This window comes from Pseudophryne corroboree, chromosome 6 (genome assembly GCF_028390025.1).
Source record: "Pseudophryne corroboree isolate aPseCor3 chromosome 6, aPseCor3.hap2, whole genome shotgun sequence".
NCBI classification, from domain to species: Eukaryota; Metazoa; Chordata; class Amphibia; order Anura; family Myobatrachidae; genus Pseudophryne; species Pseudophryne corroboree.
In genome coordinates, this window is record NC_086449.1 from 50,650,069 (window position 1) to 50,664,662 (window position 14,594).

At 40.3% G+C, this 14,594-nt stretch overlaps 3 pseudogenes; 2 read left to right on the forward strand and 1 right to left on the reverse strand.

Annotated features, from left to right (window-relative positions):
• Nucleotides 1-3,722: 3,722 nt before the first annotated feature.
• Nucleotides 3,723-3,841, reverse strand: LOC134937504 (5S ribosomal RNA; annotated as a pseudogene).
• A 3,840-nt stretch (nucleotides 3,842-7,681) lies between these two features.
• LOC134937506 (5S ribosomal RNA) lies at nucleotides 7,682-7,800 on the forward strand (annotated as a pseudogene).
• A 6,241-nt stretch (nucleotides 7,801-14,041) lies between these two features.
• LOC134937508 (5S ribosomal RNA) lies at nucleotides 14,042-14,160 on the forward strand (annotated as a pseudogene).
• The last annotated feature ends 434 nt before the right edge of the window (nucleotides 14,161-14,594 follow it).

Consider the following 14,594-nt stretch of genomic DNA (forward strand, 5'->3'; position numbering starts at 1 on the left):
GGGTTCGGATTCCGAGGAACCGAACCCGCTCATCTCTAATATATATATATATATATACACAGTACTGTCCATAAACTAAAGAATCCCACAGGAACCAAGTTCAGGATAGACCAGCACACTGTTCAATTCATGAGAAAAACTTTCTGTAATTTAATAAAGTGCAAAAAAAAGAAAACATGCAGCACAAGTAATTAAGCAGCAAAGTGTCATATGCAATGATATATTCAACATACCAAAATGGGATGTTGAGTATATCATTGCATATGACACTTTGCTGCTTAATTACTTGTGCTGCATGTTTGCATATTTTGCACTTTATTAAATTACAGAAAGTCTTTCTCATGATTTGAACAGTGTGCTGGTCTATCCTGAACTTGGTTCCTGTGGGATTCTTTAGTTTATGGACAGTACTGTATTATTTATCTGACCTGGCACCTACATATTGACTTGGAAGTGTGCTGCGGCTCTTTTCATGGAATTTTATATATATATATACATGTGTGTGTGTGTGTGTGTGTGTGTGTATGTATGTATATATATATATATATATATATCTATATCTATATCTATATATATATATATATATATAATTTATTGTATGTAGGTCGAAGTAGCGGCACTTCTCCACAGACCCGGAAGTATATATATTTTTTAATTGGCAGACAGCAGCATGTAGGAAGGAGCCCTGGAGGATTCACGAAGACTGGAGGAGGAGGAGCCGAGACATGCGCACAAGCTGAAGAGATGCAAGGGAGCAAGCCGCAGGACCAGGAGAGGACCAACGCCAGGGAGGAGCTGCCTATGCCTGTCACCAGAGCAACCAGAGCCGTCCGCGCTGAGTGGAGAAGACACCGTGGAAGAGGAGGAGTCCAGCCAGCCGCAGGACCGGGGAAGGACATCCAACCTTCAGTGGAGCGGGACCCTGCAGCAAAGGAGGAGACTGACCAGCAACGGGATCACCGGCATCGCGGAGGACACCCGCTTACCGGAGCAAGGACCCACAGAAGACCCTGGCTGGCTTAAAGAAGATGGTGCAGAACAACGGGGAGGACGGCGCACTTCAGGATCCTGCAGCAGGAGAGAAGATCCCCCTACATAGCGCAGCAGACCACACTGAAAAGGGTGCATCCCCGGTGCGGTGCTCTGCATCCCGGGTGGCACCAAAGACATTGAGTGTCGGAGGTGGCAGAAGCGCCGCAGCTTGGGGTGAGAAACCGCTGCAACCCTTCCGCTGCTAAACTCTGCAAATAGTAAATTAAGGGGGTAGGCTCCCCTCACCACAGTGCCCCACAGGATTAGTTAATTAAGGGCCCCACAGGATTAGTTAATTGAGCGGGGTAGGATCCCCTCACTCTATAATGTGAATTTCGGCTCATACCGTGTGCTATAATGTGAATTTGGCTCATACCGTGTGCTTTAGGGGTATATTCAATTGAAGTCGAAAACTGCCGTCTGTAGAAAAGACAGTAGTTTTTTACTTTTTAAGGTCGAATCGTGATAAGACCTATTCAATATGTTCGCCAATTCGGTGAATTTGACTTGTCAAAAAGCACGTGGTTCGGCAGAATAGCTGCCGATCCACGTGCTTACAGCCCCCTTTTCAACCATCTCAGTCCGACATCAAAAGATGTTGGACTGAGATGCGGACCCAGAGGAGGAAAGGGGGGAGAGCCGCAGGGAGACGGGGGACTGCCACGGACAGCCAGAGGAGATCAGCGCTACAGCCCAGCGCTGCAGCAGGATGTCACACAGCCGTGCCGCTCACAGCAGCGTCCACCCAACTCCAGCAAGCTTGCTGGAGCCGGGTGGACACTGCCGTGAGGTTGGGCGGCTGTGTGACATCCTTCTGCAGCACTACTGTAGCACTGACATCCTCTGGCTGTCCCCCGTGGCTCCCCCCCCCCCCCCACACCTCCCTCATCTCCTCCTCCAGGGTCACTCATCTCAATTCCACTTGAAAAAGTCGAATTGAGATGAGATTTGAATAGGGGTTGTCAGATTCATTCCGACAAATGCATGTTGGAATGGATCTGATTTCATTTGAATATACCCCATTATGGGAATTTTGGCTCATACCGTGTGCTGTAATGTGAAAGGGGCACCAGTACTAGATAGTATAAGGAGACCTACTACATTGAAGGCCACGCCCCTTTTGAGTGGCCACACCCCCTTTTCCGGAGCGCGCCTTAGGCGCGCGCATAATTGCAACCTTCACTATTTCATTCCCTCTTCAAAAATTCCTCTTCGACCACTGCACCTACATCTGTACATACACACCCTCATCTTTATATACAGTGACACCGGTGGTGTGGGCACATACTTTCCTTTTTAGTTTTGTTTTTGGGGAGGGGAGGGGGGGGCGCCATTTTTGATCTTGCCCTGGGCTCCAAAACCCTAGCTACGCCTCTGAGTAATATCTTTTGGGAAGTTTTGCAAGTATTGAAACTAACATTGCTGTCTGCAATACGGGGTTTCTTGTTTGAAATATATATTCACTGTGATATTTCTTTTCTTCTCACACAATATTAACGATAAATACAATATGCAATAAATTCCAAATGCAATTCAACCTTGTATGAATTCATCCCTAAATTATGATTTTGGTGTATTAAATGTTATTTTATTGTGAACCCTGGGTTGTCTGCATCTTGTAGGCATTTAGAACAATGAAAAATAACTGCGCTTAGAAACACTTTATGGATTTATATACGTGTGGTCTGTCATGTAGAATAAATAACTTAGTGAGACTTTGTATATTGATACTTTTTATCTAAGACTGTTAACATGTAACATTTATCACAACATACAAGTATTAGTAATTTAGTAGCTATTATACATAAAAGATCTAGTTAATGGTAAATGAGTGATTAAAAGCTTGTAAATCAGCACTAAAAGTTACACTTTGTATAAAGGTGTAATTTAATATTTATAGACACATCATAACAAGGTGTAAAACGTTACTCTCCTATTTGGTATTGATATATAGTTGCACTGGCGTCCCAGTGTATTACTAAAATGAATGTCCTGCAACAGATTCACACTAATTACAGTCTCATGAAGACAGCACTTGAATATAATTACCCCTTGTTGGTTCCTGACGGTTCCGTTTAGCAATATTACACGGGGTATACTTGATGCTTAATAGCGCTGTACAGAACAGCCCCGCTGGGAGATGAATGTGTCCCCACTCTCCCGTCGATGCTGTCCGCTGTTACACTTTACGGCTTGTTAATTGTGAGGTTGCGAAGAGAAAGAGAGACTCTTTGTTGGGGCACGCTTGAAAGACTAAAACTTAACTTTTAATACAAAATAGATTATAATATGGTACACCAAAACAAACACACATATAAAAATTAGCTAATAAAAATGACAGTGACACCTGAGGTGAAAATATTAGAGAGTAAGTTTGATTGTCACAGGATGATGGATAATCTGTTAGGTATTAAATGCATAAATGTTGCATATGTTGCAAACATGTTGAGATTTATAATCCTTGTATAGTTACCTGTGAGAAAAATATATCCAACCTGGTAATGGTTTAATCTGCTACTTAGAAATTAGTGTCAAGGGAATACCAGAGATGGGAAAGCTAGTGCTTAAGACAAAAATGGACAAAAAATCAACAAAGCTCAATGGCTAGGAGAGAAGAAATATAAGGTGTGAAGATTGGTAATGATCAAAGGTTACTCCAAAACCTCCGTTTGTCACAAATACTGAGATATTTGTTACTACACCTGATATTCCCTAGCAGTCTCCCAAATAGGTACTAATCAGGCTATTCACTGCTTAGCTTCCAAGATCAGGCGAGGTTGGGCGTACCCAGTGAAATATGGTAGTAAAAACCCCTTGATTGTGAATACAATGGTATATGGTTATTGATGTATACCAAAGAAGTACTTCTATAGTTCACTATTGTGCCCAGTCCTTTTGTTGCTTTAGAATTAACAAATGGACAAGATAACTGGCATCAAATTGTGAAAAGTACTGTAGAATAGTAGAGTCTAGGAAACTTGTAGGTACAGGTCCCGTCTTCTATTCTCTATTGTCAACCACATATCTCACATGGTAGAGAAGGGATCAAAGAGACGGGTTTCCTGTGCCCAGAAAGAATAGGAGTGAAATTACACAGATATCTTAAGCCCTGACGACAGTAAATGATAAAGAATTTAAGGTTCTTCACTGAGTGATTAATATTACTCAGATGGAATAGACAAATAGCAGATTACGCAAGGATTACACAGTCAATTGAAAAGGATTTCACATTATACGATACCAGTGGATGAGTGGGCTGAGCCGTGCACTGCTCAGCTCCACAGGACACAGACGGCCGTTTCACCGGATGGTGGCTTGTTCACTGTGTGAAGAAGTGGTGGAAGGCAGGGTATTTAAGTCAATAGTGGGAGTGGTCTAATTGGATGGACCAATAATAAGACAGGGGAAGGGGTGGAGGTAATGTTATATAACCTCCTCCATGTCAGTTCCTGTTTCAGGACCCGGAAGTGATATTATGTGACCTCAGTAAGCAGTCTCTAGATATCTTTATCTATTAGGACTTTATTTTGAGAAAAGTTTAATACAAATAAAGTTAAAAAATTGCTGAGGTCAGTTATAATATAGTAGGTAGAGAATAGGAGGGTTATTAGAGTGATAATTTTAATGTGGACGCATCGTCAGACAAGTATGCGTCACTTCCGGTCACGGAGGCCGGAGGTCGTGTAATGCCGTGATGAGGAGAGTTTGAATAGGTTAGTATATAAGTCTAACAAAACCCACAATCGCAGGGTGGGCCTTGCCTAGAGGGAAGATAAACGAATAGTTATAGTATCATTGCCCATACCGGAATATGCCCCGCATGAATTGGCGTGGACACGTCGTCCGGCAGATATACGTCACTTCCGGTCATGAAGACCGGAAGTCGTGTGGAGCCGTAATTTGAATAGTTAAATAAAGTTAGTTATAAGGCTCGCTATTACAGAGTGGGCCGGGTCAAAGGAGTAAGTAACGGGGTGGCTGTGATGGCATAGCCTAATGCGGAAAGAGACCTAATTGTTTGGAAGTGATGTAGACGTAAAGTTACATCACTTCCTGTTGGGAAAATGTGCCGTGGAATTCGGCTTTGCGACCGGATATGACGAGGACGATGTCCTGCAAAGAAAGTGTCCGTATATATCAGTTCATGTTTAAAATAAGACCGGATATACCGTGTGTACCATGAGTATGGGGGAATTAAAGGGTTATATAAATGGCTGGTAAATAGGTAAAAATAAACATAAATGAAATTCATTAGGTGACAAGAAATAGAATTAAAATTAAAAGGAAAGAAAATCATAGTGGAAATAAATAATATATGAATTAATCTTTAAATCATAGATACCCTGTGTGTATATATTAGGTATATAGGTTATAAAGTAAAATGGTAATGAGAAACGTGACAGCTTGCAATTATTAACAAAGAGTGACAGGGATGAAATTGAGCCAAATAAAAGTAAGGAGTTTATTAAAAAGATTGTATTGGTAATTTTAATTGGACTAATGATAATAGTGGGTTAAAACTGAATTGGAAGTGTGGGTGTAAAGTGAGGGACAATATGTTGAAGATGAAAAAGTTGGGTTAAATTTGGTATACCAGATTAGAGAGAGACCTAAGGCTTTATGTAAATAAATGTGTGTGAGGTAAGTATAAGGGTGGGATTGATTGGAGGTGCCAAAAGGGGTGGTGTAGAGATGGTGTGGAAGTGTGATGGTTCTGGGTATGGAAGGAGGGAAATAAGGGGAATGAATAGGTGTGTTAATGTGTAGGTGATATGATGCTATAAGCTAAAGAGAGGGGTGACAATAGTGGTATGGGGATGAAGAGAAAAAGTGTAGTGTAGGTAAATGATTATTGTGAAGGTGACTGGTTGAAATTTTAGGAAAATATGGTTTATAGGAAATTTTTTGATAGAGGATGATTATTGTGTGGAAGTGGAAGGTACAAGGATTCAAATAAAGACTCCATAATTAATATATTCATTCATGCCCATTGGAGCAAGGCAATTGAGTTTAAAGGTCCATTCTGATTCATGTTTTAAAAGTTCTTGCATCAGGTCTCCTCCCCGTATTCCTAGGCTCACTTTTTCCAAGCCAAAGGCTTTAAGTTCTTTGGGATTGGCCTGATGATGGTTAAGGAAATGGCGTGCCACTGATGTTAATTTTTTCATTTTTTGAAGATCGGATGTTGCATTTCTCACTGAGCCTACATGTTCCAAGATGCGTTGTTTCAAGGCTCTAGTGGTAATGCCAACATATTTCATATTGCAACTGCATGATATACAGTACACCACCCCAACTGCATTGCAGTTGATAAATTGGTTGATGAATTTTTCTTCACCATATCGGTCCAATACTGATGATGTCTTGACCATATGTGGACATGCTTTGCAGGTTCCGCATGGGAAGGACCCCTTAATAGTTGACTGTTTTTTGGGGTTTTTGGAAAAATGACTGCTTGTGAGTTTATCTTTAAGATTTCTAGATCTTCTCCAACTCATGGAGGGTTTAGGTCCTATACTTTCTGCCAGATCTTTGTCTAAAAGTAAGACTGGCCAGTGTTTGTTGATGGATTCCTGTATCTCCCTCCACTCTCTACAGAAGGTGCCCACGAATCTGAGCTTGTTGTTTTGTTCCAAGTGTTTTTTGGTTGTGGTATGTGGAAAGATCAATGTGTCCCTTGATACCTGGCTGACATGCCATTTAGCCACCCTGCGATTGTGGGTTTTGTTAGACTTATATACTAACCTATTCAAACTCTCCTCATCACGGCATTACACGACCTCCGGCCTCCGTGACCGGAAGTGACGCATACTTGTCTGACGATGCGTCCACATTAAAATTATCACTCTAATAACCCTCCTATTCTCTACCTACTATATTATAACTGACCTCAGCAATTTTTTTACTTTATTTGTATTAAACTTTTCTCAAAATAAAGTCCTAATAGATAAAGATATCTAGAGACTGCTTACTGAGGTCACATAATATCACTTCCGGGTCCTGAAACAGGAACTGACATGGAGGAGGTTATATAACATTACCTCCACCCCTTCCCCTGTCTTATTATTGGTCCATCCAATTAGACCACTCCCACTATTGACTTAAATACCCTGCCTTCCACCACTTCTTCACACAGTGAACAAGCCACCATCCGGTGAAACGGCCGTCTGTGTCCTGTGGAGCTGAGCAGTGCACGGCTCAGCCCACTCATCCACTGGTATCGTATAATGTGAAATCCTTTTCAATTGACTGTGTAATCCTTGCGTAATCTGCTATTTGTCTATTCCATCTGAGTAATATTAATCACTCAGTGAAGAACCTTAAATTCTTTATCATTTACTGTCGTCAGGGCTTAAGATATCTGTGTAATTTCACTCCTATTCTTTCTGGGCACAGGAAACCCGTCTCTTTGATCCCTTCTCTACCATGTGAGATATGTGGTTGACAATAGAGAATAGAAGACGGGACCTGTACCTACAAGTTTCCTAGACTCTACTATTCTACAGTACTTTTCACAATTTGATGCCAGTTATCTTGTCCATTTGTTAATTCTAAAGCAACAAAAGGACTGGGCACAATAGTGAACTATAGAAGTACTTCTTTGGTATACATCAATAACCATATACCATTGTATTCACAATCAAGGGGTTTTTACTACCATATTTCACTGGGTACGCCCAACCTCGCCTGATCTTGGAAGCTAAGCAGTGAATAGCCTGATTAGTACCTATTTGGGAGACTGCTAGGGAATATCAGGTGTAGTAACAAATATCTCAGTATTTGTGACAAACGGAGGTTTTGGAGTAACCTTTGATCATTACCAATCTTCACACCTTATATTTCTTCTCTCCTAGCCATTGAGCTTTGTTGATTTTTTGTCCATTTTTGTCTTAAGCACTAGCTTTCCCATCTCTGGTATTCCCTTGACACTAATTTCTAAGTAGCAGATTAAACCATTACCAGGTTGGATATATTTTTCTCACAGGTAACTATACAAGGATTATAAATCTCAACATGTTTGCAACATATGCAACATTTATGCATTTAATACCTAACAGATTATCCATCATCCTGTGACAATCAAACTTACTCTCTAATATTTTCACCTCAGGTGTCACTGTCATTTTTATTAGCTAATTTTTATATGTGTGTTTGTTTTGGTGTACCATATTATAATCTATTTTGTATTAAAAGTTAAGTTTTAGTCTTTCAAGCGTGCCCCAACAAAGAGTCTCTCTTTCTCTTCGCAACCTCACCATATACCATTGACTCTGGGTGCACCACCAACAATTACCTTATTTACCTATACAGGCAAGTTCAATATATTTGCACTGTTGGTCTACAAGGGACAAATTATTTAAGAGCCCATTCCAAATAATTTTATACCATCCTGTGCGGCACCAATCCCTTCTTTCTTCTGTCTACCTATGCTGATTTGATCTTCAGCTTCAGGCGCCAGCACGGACAGAACATTTTTGTTCATTTAGGCCAATTACTGGCATAATTTGTTGTAGTACACTCTCTGACCACACACACCAATATAAAGACGTATATCTGTCCCATATTTTGGCACAATATCTCATCCTACAATAAAAAATATATAGAATTTTTTAAAAAAAAAAAACAAAACAAGAACAATATGGCTTCTTTTAGCCTCCGCAATGAATTGAGTAGTAGACATGCGTCACTACAAAGTGTGGAAGACATTTTCAATAGTGGAACAGATTTGCCCCCAGGCAACTCAGGGTGGGACTCGGATTTAAACAAACTAAGATCCTGTCTACAGAAGAGGATGCGATCTACATGGGATGTCAAAACTTTGGAAAGTTATGCAAAAAATAAAATTACACCACGAGGTCTGAGACCTAAAATCTTTCCAACCTTTCAATTAACCACGGACAGCCTAACCACGGAATGGGAAGGAGTACTTTTAAAATGCTCCCAAGATCTCATGGCCATTCTAATTAAGCACAATCATCTAGTGCTGAATGCATGTGAAAAAGAAATAGAAGACCTGGGAAAAAGTCTTGAAGAATGGGAGACCAACACCAAATTCCAACAAACTTTTGAAAAAATTAAGAAAGAACTTGAACCCTATGAACAAAAAATTATCGAAAGAAAGAAAAGCAAATTTGCGAGAGACATGCGGGACTTTAAGACAGGCAACATATTTCGTTGGAGCAAAACACCCACACGTAGGGAATACAATCAGTCGCAAGATAGATACACCTCTTCTGAGGCAGAATCATCAGGAGGAGAGGAATACTCTGACTCTAGCAATATGGAAAGTGCAACCTACAACTACAGGGATGATTCCAACAATTATACATCGACTCATTTTTTAGGATCAGACAGGAGGGGAGGAAGACCAAGACTTCGACAAAGAGGAAGACGAGGAGGGGGACTAAGAAATCAACGAGATCAAACCAACTGGGAACCCAGATACCCAGTAAGGAACAACAGGAGGAAGTAACACAGGAGGCTAATCTCAGAGTCATTAATCTCTCAGACAAAACCCTCACTGTCGATCACATCACCCTCCTCTCGAAAGGACTATCCTTCACGCCCACACAACCACTAAATCGCTTCCATTGGGAAAAAGATCTAAAACTCTTTGGGCGGAAACTACTTCTCAGAAAATTCTTCGCATCACGTCAGGAATCCTCTCGGTCGAATGACATGGAACCGAATACGTTTGATGAATCCTTCACCACAGAAGAAATAGAGGCCTTAGCCGCACTTGAAGAACTTCAAACTGGTGATCTGTCAACCATGGACACAACTTCAAGACCTAGATGTAAGAAAAAATCTACTTTCTTCCCTCCAGAACACATCTCACCCGAAACCAGAGTATTCCAAGAATTAGTAGCCCGTGACCTGGATAAAATCCATACTAAGTCCCAATCCAAACCACTTTATGATGACAACTTAAGCAAAATAGAAAGGAAAACATTGCGAGAAATACAGTCTTGGTCTGACATAGTGATTAAGCCCTCTGATAAGGGGGGCAACATTGTCCTATGGCCAAAAACAATGTATATCATTGAGGCAATGCGACAATTAGGAGATACAGAGTGTTATAAACAAATAACCTTTGACCCAACAGACAACTTTAGGATCGCCCTTAACAGGATTTTAGACCGGGCATACTCTCAAGGCATATTAACCAAAGAGGAAACTGAGTATCTTATGACCGCCAAACCCAAAACACCAACTCTGTACCTTCTACCGAAGGTTCATAAAAATCTTTCTGTACCACCAGGGCGACCAATCGTATCCGGACAAAATGGAATACTGGAAAAGCCAAGTATCTTCCTGGACTTACATTTACGTCAGCATGTACTCAACTTGCCCTCATACCTACGAGACACAACAGATGTACTCCAAAAATTACATGATGTACAACTGGATGACAACCATCTGTTGGTCACACTCGATGTGGAATCGCTTTACACTAGTATAAAACATGCGATTGGATTAAAAGCAGTCAGATATTTTCTTGAAATGGCTGGTACCAACGATTTTCATAACTTGTTAATTGAACTTTTGGAATTCATATTAACAAGGAACTACTTTACTTTCAACGACAAGTTTTACCTTCAAACTCGCGGCACAGCGATGGGGGCAGCTTGCGCACCAACATACGCAAACCTATATCTAGGTTGGTGGGAGAGAGAAATTGTGATGCATCCAAAGAATGAGAGATTCACTCGACATGTAGTTGCGTGGTGGCGCTACATCGATGACATCATCCTAATATGGGAAGGTGATAAAAAACTGCTACTGACATTCATTGAGGAACTCAATACCAATGAGTACAATCTGAAACTTACTCATCACATCAGTAAAGATTCGGTGTGCTTTCTGGATCTTTTAATTTCCAGAGCACCCAATGACCAGATAGAAACTGAACTGTATCGCAAAGAGACATCTACCAATAGTCTCCTACACCAGACTAGTGCGCACTTCCCCCCTACAGTAGAAAATATCCCCAAGGGGGAGTTTCTACGCTTAAAACGCAACTGCTCAGACTCTTCAACCTTCCTACAGAAAAGTAGGGAATTAACAGTAAGATTACGGGAACGTGGCTATAGTCACAGATCAATTAAAAAAGCTAAATGGCATGTCAGCCAGGTATCAAGGGACACATTGATCTTTCCACATACCACAACCAAAAAACACTTGGAACAAAACAACAAGCTCAGATTCGTGGGCACCTTCTGCAGAGAGTGGAGGGAGATACAGGAATCCATCAACAAACACTGGCCAGTCTTACTTTTAGACAAAGATCTGGCAGAAAGTATAGGACCTAAACCCTCCATGAGTTGGAGAAGATCTAGAAATCTTAAAGATAAACTCACAAGCAGTCATTTTTCCAAAAACCCCAAAAAACAGTCAACTATTAAGGGGTCCTTCCCATGCGGAACCTGCAAAGCATGTCCACATATGGTCAAGACATCATCAGTATTGGACCGATATGGTGAAGAAAAATTCATCAACCAATTTATCAACTGCAATGCAGTTGGGGTGGTGTACTGTATATCATGCAGTTGCAATATGAAATATGTTGGCATTACCACTAGAGCCTTGAAACAACGCATCTTGGAACATGTAGGCTCAGTGAGAAATGCAACATCCGATCTTCAAAAAATGAAAAAAGTAACATCAGTGGCACGCCATTTCCTTAACCATCATCAGGCCAATCCCAAAGAACTTAAAGCCTTTGGCTTGGAAAAAGTGAGCCTAGGAATACGGGGAGGAGACCTGATGCAAGAACTTTTAAAACATGAATCAGAATGGACCTTTAAACTCAATTGCCTTGCTCCAATGGGCATGAATGAATATATTAATTATGGAGTCTTTATTTGAATCCTTGTACCTTCCACTTCCACACAATAATCATCCTCTATCAAAAAATTTCCTATAAACCATATTTTCCTAAAATTTCAACCAGTCACCTTCACAATAATCATTTACCTACACTACACTTTTTCTCTTCATCCCCATACCACTATTGTCACCCCTCTCTTTAGCTTATAGCATCATATCACCTACACATTAACACACCTATTCATTCCCCTTATTTCCCTCCTTCCATACCCAGAACCATCACACTTCCACACCATCTCTACACCACCCCTTTTGGCACCTCCAATCAATCCCACCCTTATACTTACCTCACACACATTTATTTACATAAAGCCTTAGGTCTCTCTCTAATCTGGTATACCAAATTTAACCCAACTTTTTCATCTTCAACATATTGTCCCTCACTTTACACCCACACTTCCAATTCAGTTTTAACCCACTATTATCATTAGTCCAATTAAAATTACCAATACAATCTTTTTAATAAACTCCTTACTTTTATTTGGCTCAATTTCATCCCTGTCACTCTTTGTTAATAATTGCAAGCTGTCACGTTTCTCATTACCATTTTACTTTATAACCTATATACCTAATATATACACACAGGGTATCTATGATTTAAAGATTAATTCATATATTATTTATTTCCACTATGATTTTCTTTCCTTTTAATTTTAATTCTATTTCTTGTCACCTAATGAATTTCATTTATGTTTATTTTTACCTATTTACCAGCCATTTATATAACCCTTTAATTCCCCCATACTCATGGTACACACGGTATATCCGGTCTTATTTTAAACATGAACTGATATATACGGACACTTTCTTTGCAGGACATCGTCCTCGTCATATCCGGTCACAAAGCCGAATTCCACGGCACATTTTCCCAACAGGAAGTGATGTAACTTTACGTCTACATCACTTCCAAACAATTAGGTCTCTTTCCGCATTAGGCTATGCCATCACAGCCACCCCGTTACTTACTCCTTTGACCCGGCCCACTCTGTAATAGCGAGCCTTATAACTAACTTTATTTAACTATTCAAATTACGGCTCCACACGACTTCCGGTCTTCATGACCGGAAGTGACGTATATCTGCCGGACGACGTGTCCACGCCAATTCATGCGGGGCATATTCCGGTATGGGCAATGATACTATAACTATTCGTTTATCTTCCCTCTAGGCAAGGCCCACCCTGCGATTGTGGGTTTTGTTAGACTTATATACTAACCTATTCAAACTCTCCTCATCACGGCATTACACGACCTCCGGCCTCCGTGACCGGAAGTGACGCATACTTGTCTGACGATGCGTCCACATTAAAATTATCACTCTAATAACCCTCCTATTCTCTACCTACTATATTATAACTGACCTCAGCAATTTTTTAACTTTATTTGTATTAAACTTTTCTCAAAATAAAGTCCTAATAGATAAAGATATCTAGAGACTGCTTACTGAGGTCACATAATATCACTTCCGGGTCCTGAAACAGGAACTGACATGGAGGAGGTTATATAACATTACCTCCACCCCTTCCCCTGTCTTATTATTGGTCCATCCAATTAGACCACTCCCACTATTGACTTAAATACCCTGCCTTCCACCACTTCTTCACACAGTGAACAAGCCACCATCCGGTGAAACGGCCGTCTGTGTCCTGTGGAGCTGAGCAGTGCACGGCTCAGCCCACTCATCCACTGGTATCGTATAATGTGAAATCCTTTTCAATTGACTGTGTAATCCTTGCGTAATCTGCTATTTGTCTATTCCATCTGAGTAATATTAATCACTCAGTGAAGAACCTTAAATTCTTTATCATTTACTGTCGTCAGGGCTTAAGATATCTGTGTAATTTCACTCCTATTCTTTCTGGGCACAGGAAACCCGTCTCTTTGATCCCTTCTCTACCATGTGAGATATGTGGTTGACAATAGAGAATAGAAGACGGGACCTGTACCTACAAGTTTCCTAGACTCTACTATTCTACAGTACTTTTCACAATTTGATGCCAGTTATCTTGTCCATTTGTTAATTCTAAAGCAACAAAAGGACTGGGCACAATAGTGAACTATAGAAGTACTTCTTTGGTATACATCAATAACCATATACCATTGTATTCACAATCAAGGGGTTTTTACTACCATATTTCACTGGGTACGCCCAACCTCGCCTGATCTTGGAAGCTAAGCAGTGAATAGCCTGATTAGTACCTATTTGGGAGACTGCTAGGGAATATCAGGTGTAGTAACAAATATCTCAGTATTTGTGACAAACGGAGGTTTTGGAGTAACCTTTGATCATTACCAATCTTCACACCTTATATTTCTTCTCTCCTAGCCATTGAGCTTTGTTGATTTTTTGTCCATTTTTGTCTTAAGCACTAGCTTTCCCATCTATGGTATTCCCTTGACACTAATTTCTAAGTAGCAGATTAAACCATTACCAGGTTGGATATATTTTTCTCACAGGTAACTATACAAGGATTATAAATCTCAACATGTTTGCAACATATGCAACATTTATGCATTTAATACCTAACAGATTATCCATCATCCTGTGACAATCAAACTTACTCTCTAATATTTTCACCTCAGGTGTCACTGTCATTTTTATTAGCTAATTTTTATATGTGTGTTTGTTTTGGTGTACCATATTATAATCTATTTTGTATTAAAAGTTAAGTTT